General features: G+C 43.2%; 1 long non-coding RNA gene and 1 pseudogene across 22 annotated transcripts; one reads left to right on the forward strand and one right to left on the reverse strand.

The window, feature by feature from the left end:
- Positions 1–552: 552 nt before the first annotated feature.
- Positions 553–6,048, reverse strand: LOC123060309 (uncharacterized). Of its 22 annotated transcripts, none has more exons than XR_006427884.1 (8): positions 5,463–6,019; positions 5,341–5,406; positions 3,783–3,821; positions 3,166–3,686; positions 2,869–3,010; positions 2,692–2,767; positions 1,356–2,102; positions 553–841 (listed from the first exon to the last, which is right to left on the reverse strand). It is a non-coding gene; the product is annotated as an uncharacterized lncRNA (long non-coding RNA). The 22 variants fall into 22 exon arrangements; XR_006427880.1 differs by having other exon boundaries at positions 576–841; positions 3,166–3,242; positions 3,456–3,508; positions 3,621–3,686; positions 3,783–6,015; XR_006427878.1 differs by having other exon boundaries at positions 576–841; positions 3,166–3,242; positions 3,456–3,508; positions 3,613–3,686; positions 3,783–6,015.
- A 913-nt stretch (positions 6,049–6,961) lies between these two features.
- Positions 6,962–8,544, forward strand: LOC123056783 (lecithin-cholesterol acyltransferase-like 1; annotated as a pseudogene).
- The last annotated feature ends 450 nt before the right edge of the window (positions 8,545–8,994 follow it).

An 8,994-nucleotide genomic window follows, 5' to 3' on the forward strand; every position in this document is an offset into this window, starting at 1 on the left:
CCGGTTGACATGGGAGAGTGGCATTTTTTCACCACTATGAGGAGCGGGTCCCACCTATCAGACAAGAGTGAAAATTAAATCAAAACTGAGTCCTCCTGGACTCGAAGCCATGTTCGACAACAAGCCACAACACGGATAACCAGTACGCCAACAAGATCTATATTGTTTAATTCGGATAAGAAAGCTATATGTACTAAACTGGAAGCATGAGGAGCTTTTATGGGCTGCAGATAGTGCGGCCCATTGTACACCTGTTCCTTTTTAAAATCTATTTGTAAAACATAATTAATAGAAATATGTTCAAATATTTGTGTGATACAAATATTATACATGAAAATAATTATTAGTAAATATAATAGCATTTAAATATACATCTGTGCATGATATAAAAAATATTTAGTTAATACGGACATTTAATAAAATTAAAATATTTTAAATATTATACAGTCACGGCTTATATTTAAATTATAGAAAATGAATATTCATATGACCAGTTTAAATTATAAATTATGATTACTTTTACTTATCAAAACATTGAACTATACAAACGTGCATATAATTATTGAAATGCTGTATACCTAAAATAATTTTATGAATTGTAATTTAACTTTTTCTAATTCTAAATTACTAGTTAGCGTGTACGTGCAACGCACGTCTTCACAAATCACAGTACATGTCGAAGAAATGCATAAAAATGGATGTGTCTAAAACTAAAATGCGTATAGATACATCCATTACTCCGACAAGTATTTCCGGACAAGTTTGACCTCGATGGCCACCGCGTCGATAAGCATGTAGAGTGCTGGCTCCGATGTCGAGCTCGTGAAGGCTCAAACTGACCCTGCAGCTTGCACCGAAGAAAGATGGAAATAAGTTCGATCCTTGTAATAGCTTACAGATACCTGGGGTAAATACTTTAAAGTATTCTTGTTCAAAAAGTGGAATCATTCTCAAATATAGGTGGACAAAGTACACAAGAAGCTTCATATCTCACTGGACAATTATGTGACCATGACGGCAAAATGTTCATAGGATTTCTCAGGTTTGGCATCCATCCAAGAATATTCAGAGTTCCAGTCAGGTCAGAGCTACACTTAACGCACTGGGCTAGCTAAAGCTCAGAAACATGGCATCTTTGATGGTTCAACAGGTCAAAAGGTAAAGATTTGAAATTAAGATTCAAGATCAAATTATTTTTTTCATTTGTCACATACTTTTGTGGTAATTTCAGCATAAGAGGTGTGATGTACTGTTTGACCCCATTTTTCAGTAACCATCACTAAAGTTCCAAAATGAGAGACATTTGAGAACTGCTTCTTTGCTTAGCAGAAAGTCTCAAGTTACGTGTGACCTACCTAGTCCAGTAGATGTTGAAGGCCTGCTTGTAGATCACCGGCAGGTTGGCATCATGGAGAAAGTTAAGGCCCTTGGGCTGACGGCGATCTTCATCCTTATCATCCGCAGGAGGGAGCCATTTATACGTGAAGGAAATAGGATGTTTCAGGTCAGTTTCCTCATCCACATTGACCAAGAGTTGTACTAACTTACAAGTACCAAGAAGCTGGTCGGACAAGTAAATTTTCAATCCAAAATATCCAGTATCCCTTTTTAGTAAATATCGAATATTTACATTCATCTGATTTTAAAAAGAGAAAGTGTAGTCCCTTTGGAAGGGAGAGAGAGCTCAGCTATCCTCTTGACTTGTGACTTATGGAAAAGAAAGTTCAGGGGACAAGAACAGTTCATCATCAATGGACCAGATGGCACTCGTACGTGCTCAGAATTCTGAATTACTCTTACAAATCCATAGTAAGTGTCATGGTTTTAGTTCAAATTTTAATTAAAACCACGACACTTATTTTGTATTGGAGGGAGTAACATTTTTCTTTATCTTGCTGGTCTCAGGAACCACCAAACATACTAATACTTGGAATGATCAATTGACAGAAAGCAGTGAAGAACTCACTTTTGAAGAGGTGCGTCTCAAGGCTCCCAACGCTCATGAATTTGTACACCAACATCCGGTGTTCATGCTCGTAGCACTACCCAACCAATTTCACCAGGTTCTTCTGCCTTAGTTGCCCAAGAAAGAAAACTTCAGCCTATAACAACAGAACCATATAAGCTAGTCATTTATCAGCCAGGCTTCAAAATTGATCTACCAATGATCTGATCATGCTGGCGCGTGCATTGCACTCTATTTCGCACTCACCAATATAATGAATATGTACAGAGCATTATAATCAATATAATGAATGCCATAAATCCCTGAATTCCATCTGTTAAACAAGCAATTTATGTGCCATCCATCGAGTTTTGCACATCGGGAAAGACATCTAACTATGTATAGATTTAAGTGAATAGAAAAACACTGCAACGACAAACTGGCTCTTTGTAATGAAGGATACGTACCACTGTAATGGGTATACAGGAAAAGAAAGGAACATTCTATCTGTTGAGAATGAAGAAATTCACAATTACTAACTATTTTCTTATAAAAACTTAACCACAAGGCAACATATCAAAATTTACAGCTTCAGTCAAATTGCAAATCCATGATTACAGAAGAAAAATAGTAGTACTAATACTATAAAGCAGCCAAAAAATGATATTGAAGTGGACTTTCTGATGCCAATGTAAAGCATTGCATGCTATTTAGACAGAACACAGACATGACACTGCAGATGATACCTTGGCACAGTCTCCAAGCTAGGTCATGATACTATGAGCAGCTTCAAACATCTCACCAAGTGTCTGTCAGGGTGACCTATCCAGAATTGAAAAAAAAGAAACAAAAAGAAGATGGTTCTGTTCAAGGTGTACATGTTAGATGAAGAAACAAAAGCTTCAATGGATAAGGCATTGCACCTTAGTCGCATAGCATGATGCACCAAAAAGTTCCAAGCCATCAGCAATGACTCCCCTCTCCTTTAATCTTGGCTATGTCAGAAGCAAGCTGTACACAATCACAAGAGGCGACCAGCAGCAACGCACTTAAACCCGAATGAAGCTATATCAAGAAACAAATATAAAAAATGAGAAGCAACAACAGCAGCTCAAGAAATATAAATAAAAACAACTCTATAGACAGAAGCCCGGTTGGTGTTGAAGCACCCAAAGGAAATTTTACTTAGATGTAACCACATCAGGTAAGAAGAAAATTACCTCGCACTCTATTGAATCAAAGTGTAGTATTGAATTATCCTCACTGAAGAAGCCAAGTCCTCCATCTGGACAAGGGCCTGCAGTAACAGCAACACCTAAACTAAATATGCGGCTGTCTTGTCCGGTCAGATCCTAGTTTGCACCATTGTCATGGAATAAATTGACATCAAACATTACAGAGAAGCGATAATTTACATGCATTAAGAAAAGTCATTGTTGATTTTATCATGCAGTGTGGTAGTATATTCAGAGCAATGAGGCCAGCAACATCATAAATACGGAGTACTAACCAAAATTCACATGAAAGCAATTGCCATGGGATTTCTAACGAGTGAGTATATGTCTGGAGAGTCAGAAGCATGGGCCAGCGACACCATAGAGTCAGTAGCATGGGGAAGGATGCCCAACACATGACTGAAGAACAAAGTGCAAGGAAGAAAGACGAACAGACTAACAGATGACTGGATCAGCTACCCATGTTGATGTCGCTTCATCGACGGCAAGCAACTGCATGTCTTCGACTGTAGCATTTGCACATAAATCACGCATTGATCTAGGACAATCACTTCACATCCATTTAAAATTAAACATGATTAATCAAGGATCAAGCCACTCACCTTGCGGCTAGAATCCACCAGCACCATCTCTCCAGGTTACTGCACATGAAGAATTAATCACTTCCCCAAAGTGAGAATTTCTGCATACCTTATACACGAGGCTCCTAACATTTCGGTAAAAAAAAAACTATATATGGCATATAATGCTAGTTGGGAGAGAATTATACCAACATATGTTGCTGAAAGGTTTATTTACCTTTCACATAGGTCGTAGTAATAGTGCAACAGTACAATGGTCATATGTGAAATGCTCAAAGCTCAAAAGAGAATATATTTGTTTTGTTCATGAATCAAATAACCATACATGTTTTAAATGTATTAAAACCATTACTACTGTCCAGAAAGAACCTTGTGAACCGATCTATAAGTCCAGCTGGTGCAGTAATTGACTAATTTTCAGAGCACACTTGTCAGTAGGCACACCAACTTCTGCCAAAATAGAAAATCTCTTGAATCGTGTACTTCTGAAAGCATGCTTGGCAGTAGCCATACCTCGTTAATTCTCCAATATCTAATAATCGTTTTGCAAACAGAAATATCAATAGAAAAAACAAAAAATTCAATAAATCATGAGATAATAAAAGGTTATGATAAAAAAAGTGAGAACCAATTCATAACATGAATTCATGAAAACTTCACCATTTAGCTACAACACGAAATTCAAAAACATCTTCACTGTTGTGTCCCTGATAAAAATCAGGAATAAATTTCATTAGATCACAAGATCAAGGTGAGAAGAAACAGTCCTTTTGAAAATTCTAATCCCAGAAATAAAGACCACCTACTTGGTGCATCCATCACTTCCCAGTCCGACAAAATCAACTACAACTTCATACAAAATAGGTTTCTTCACAGAAAGAATCTTCCCTCCGCCCTTGTGTGGACACACGAGAGAAGTTTACAAGCTCATGCGAGCACACATTCAAATTATGTAAAACTAATTTTACTATTGTATGGATAAAACGGAAAACTTTTGACAAATAACCTAACTCTCAAATCTGCACTGCTCGTCTGGAGACGCAATGATTCAGCATAAGTTTTTTTTATCCACAACCGGACAAGAAAAGGTGAAAAAGAACTCCAAAATTTCGGTAATTGGTTACAGTTTTACATTAAAAGCTGAAAACTTGATAAGGGTATTATTCAGAAGGGTAAACATAGCAGTCAGACATCAGTTCTGTAGAAGCTCAAAAGAGTGAGAGGAAGACTAAAAAACACATGTGAGTAGAGAAGCGAAGACAATGGAATTGTTTGGAAATGAGGACAATACCTGAAGCAAAAAATGATGGTACAATAGGTGGCACCAAAATGGCTTAAGAAGTATGGAACATTATCATGTTGGTCTCAAATATGCAGATTAGAGATGTATAATACTCTAAATATCCGGATGCTTTATAATATAAAGCGGGGGTAAACCCTTTATCAGAATACTCTAAATATAGTTGAACATATCTGTCGGGTAGAAAATTCAGAGAACATGGTAATCCCTTACTCAAATGTAACATTGCACGTGTGATTAGTTGAAAGTATCTCTTATACCAAGGAAGAATATCTGCACCTTATGTCTTCAGGCTAACTTATGACTGGTTGAGATATCTCTTATGAGGAATCATTCTGGAGAAGCCTGCAACATAAGCGTTATGCCAGTACCACCAGCGAACTGAAGTCATAGAAATCAACCTTAGTTCGTAGATTTGATTTGGCAGGCGAGGCAGAGCTGGTCGCCAGGGCGGAGATCGCCACAGCGGGCGTCGTCGACGGCGGGGGACATGGCGGCCAAGATGCAAAAGGATTGCTCGATTGACCGCACGGCTGGTCCTGCCCTTGCACGACTGCTCCTGCCGCCTCCCCTTGCGCGTGCAGGTCGGCATCGATTGTGCCCTCGCCGGCGGGCTGCGGCGAACGGGCGCGGCGCTGCCGGAGGAGCGGAGGCAGCCCGGCGAGACTGTGCTGGGGAAGGCGTGGCCGGGCGCGCCTCTGCCGGAGGTCACCGCATCCAGCACCAGGGATGGGTCGGCGCCGCCATCAGATGGGATCATCGGCGGCGGCAGTCCGCGGTCGCGTCCGTGGGGCAGCAGAGGATCTGCGGGGAGCGGCCGAGCGGGGGATCTGCGGGAGGCGTGGGTAGCAGAGGAGGAGTAGCGAAGGTCGTGGGTTCGTGCGGGCAGTTTTGTTCAGGACGAAGGAACGGGGAGGATTAGTCGTGCGGGTCCTTTTGCTTACTGCGTGATTAGTGGCTTGCTAGTATTAAACATAAAAAAACTACGGACCATTAGATGTTCATGATGGATGGTTGTGATTGTTTGGATCTGCCGCTCTCTTTCTTTTATAGTGGTAGTAGATGTAAATACTGTTATAATTCATATTTTTTAAATAATATGTGAACAAATTTATAAAATAATTTATTCTGTTTGCATGTACAATATTTATAAACACAAAAATTTGTTTGTTATGTTTATTACTGAGATTATAATTTAGATTTTTCAAAACACTTATAATTTTGATACTTTCTACAGGAAAAACATAAAAACTAACAGGTGCAGAAGAAGCCGCAAGATCTGCAGCCCATTTAACATCCGCCCGCGCTGTGATTAAAAATACATATTACATTTTTTCCTGTACTGGCCGAAGAAAACTTAATGGGTGCAGTGGTTTGTGTGCTCGTTTGCCTTGATGATGTTGTGTGTTCGATCCCCACAGGCCACATCTGTCATTCAGTTTTCTGTCTCAGGTGACATGCGGGACCCACTTCTCATAGAGGTGATGACAAAATCTTTCCAGTCAACAGGGATTTTTTTTGAAAAAATATTTCAAGGGTGTTTTTGAAAAAATCAGGTCACATGCCCCATCTCTTTGGTCGAGTGGCTGACAGTGGGCTCCATGCGCCTAGTCAGCACCTACTCCGTAAATAAACAAGATAAACACCGTATTTGCACGTTAATGTCAAGTTTTTGCACCACTTTAATGTACACCACAACTTCTAGCACCAAAGTGACCATTTATGCCAAGTTGTAGCACCACCAGTGTAATTGATTCTTTAATAACTGATGGATACGATTGTCTAAAAAAAAAACTGATGGATACGAGCGAGCGACATGGGAAGCTTCGCGTATAAAATGTGCTGGAATTGGGTAAAAGGAGTACTCAGTTTTCACCATTCCATCAGCCCATTCATGGTTATGGCGATCCCGTTGCTTCTTGCCCAGTTACTACTGGCAGTGGCACTAGCAGCGGTGCAAGCGGCGCCGCGCTTGCACCCCGTGGTCCTGGTGCCGGGCTACGCCACCAACGAGCTGGACGCGCGGCTCACCGAGCTCTACCGGCCGTCGTCGCCGTGCTGCGGGGCGCGCAAGGGGGAGGGGTGGTTCCGCCTCTACCTCAACTACTCCGCCCTCCAGGACCCCGCCAACGTGCCGTGCTTCGCGGAGCAGATGCGCTCCGTGTACGACCCCGCCGCTGACGACTACTCCAACGTCGCCGGCGTGGAGACGCGCGTCCCCTTCTTCGGCTCCACCCAAGCCTTCCGCTACCCCGATCCTGACCGCAAGTAAGTAGCTATGGATTGCTCAATCGTGTCGTGTTCCCAACTCTGAATCAAAATCGGCTGGAACTTCTCGATTTTCCTAGGAATTTTTCCTACATGAGCACGTTCGTCGAGCGGTTGGAAAAGACGGGGTACCGCGACGGCGAGACCATGTTCGGCGCGCCCTACGACTTCCGGTACGCCGCCGCACCGGTGGGGCGCCCGTCCAGGGTCGGCCACGCCTTCTTCTGGGCGCTCAAGAGCCTAGTCGAGAGGGCGAGCGGGCTCAATGGCGGCAGGCCGGTGGTGATCGTCACCCACAGTTTCGGCGGCCTGCTGGCGCACCAGTTCCTCGTCCGCCAGCCGCTGGCCTGGCGCCGACGGTTCGTGGGGCGCTTCGTTCCCATCGCCGCCCCGTGGGAATGCAGACGCTGGTCTCCGGGAACAACCTGGGCCTGCCGTTCATAGACCCGCGCGCGCTGCTGCGGCAGGGCAGGAGCCAGCAGAGCAGCCTGTAGAGACTGCCCAGCCCGGCTGCCTTCGGGGCCGCGACGCCATTGGTGACCACCAAGAGCAGGAACTACTCGGCCGGCGACATGGCGGACTACCTTGTCGCCATTGGGTTCGGCGAGGCCGTCGGGCCGTACGAGTCCCGCGTGCTGCCGCTGTTCGGCAGGGAGCTGCCGCATCCTGGGGTGCCGGTGACCTCTGTCGTCGGGGTCGGGGTGGGGACGCCGGAAAGGATAGTGTTCCCCGGGGATGACTTCGACGTGACGCCGTTTGTGGTCGCCGGGGACGGCGACGGGGTGGTGAACCTGGTGAGCGCCGTGGCGGTGGAGACGTCGTGGAGCCATGGTGGTGAGGATTTTAGGATGGTCAAGGTGTCCAACATGTCCCATAATGCCCTTCTGGTGGATGATCGAGCGCTCGAGATCATAATCCGAGAGATTCAACGGGCTGATTAGTTAATTGATCCCGAAATTTGAGCCTTTCATGGAAGACTGCAACAGATTACGATGAAGTTAGACCAACATCACATGTGATCGGAATGAAAGTTGTGAGAGGTTCTAATAGTATACATGGAAAAGTAGTGGCTACACCCAAGTTTATAATAATTTGTAAACCACAGTGATCAGTAAAATAAAACTTTGTGATACTGACTATGAACAGATGTTTTAGATGCTTGCAAAGTTTAGTGGACAAATGACATCAGATGATCTCCATGCAAACGAAATACAATTTCTGCCCAATCGGTGCACCGATTCTTTAGCACATGTTTTGTTTGTTTTCTGTACAGAGCTCCTCAGATGTCATTTGGCCATCAAATTTTGTAGACACGCAAAATATTTGGTCATAATCAAAACCACAAAGTTTTAGATTTTTATTTTATTTTATTTGCTATGTTTTGGATCGTGGGTGCAATGAGCCTAGGAGTAGAATACCCACTCTCGGATCCACTGTGCTAGAATGGGATATCTATTTTTTAGTCTGAGATATAAATTCATCCACTAGACTTGGCCGAGTATCTGGCTTGTTCTTCCGAACATCATGTAATCTGCATATACATAAAAGGGAAACGGATAAACTTAAGCTAATCTAGTCTTCATATGTTTGGTTCGTTTCGTTGTGAGAAGTATGGGGTGGGTGTACACGATAGTACCACATTTAGGGCGGTGGTGACAAATTGGT

The sequence above is a fragment of the Triticum aestivum genome, chromosome 3A, assembly GCF_018294505.1.
Source record: "Triticum aestivum cultivar Chinese Spring chromosome 3A, IWGSC CS RefSeq v2.1, whole genome shotgun sequence".
Lineage (NCBI taxonomy): Eukaryota > Viridiplantae > Streptophyta > Magnoliopsida > Poales > Poaceae > Triticum > Triticum aestivum.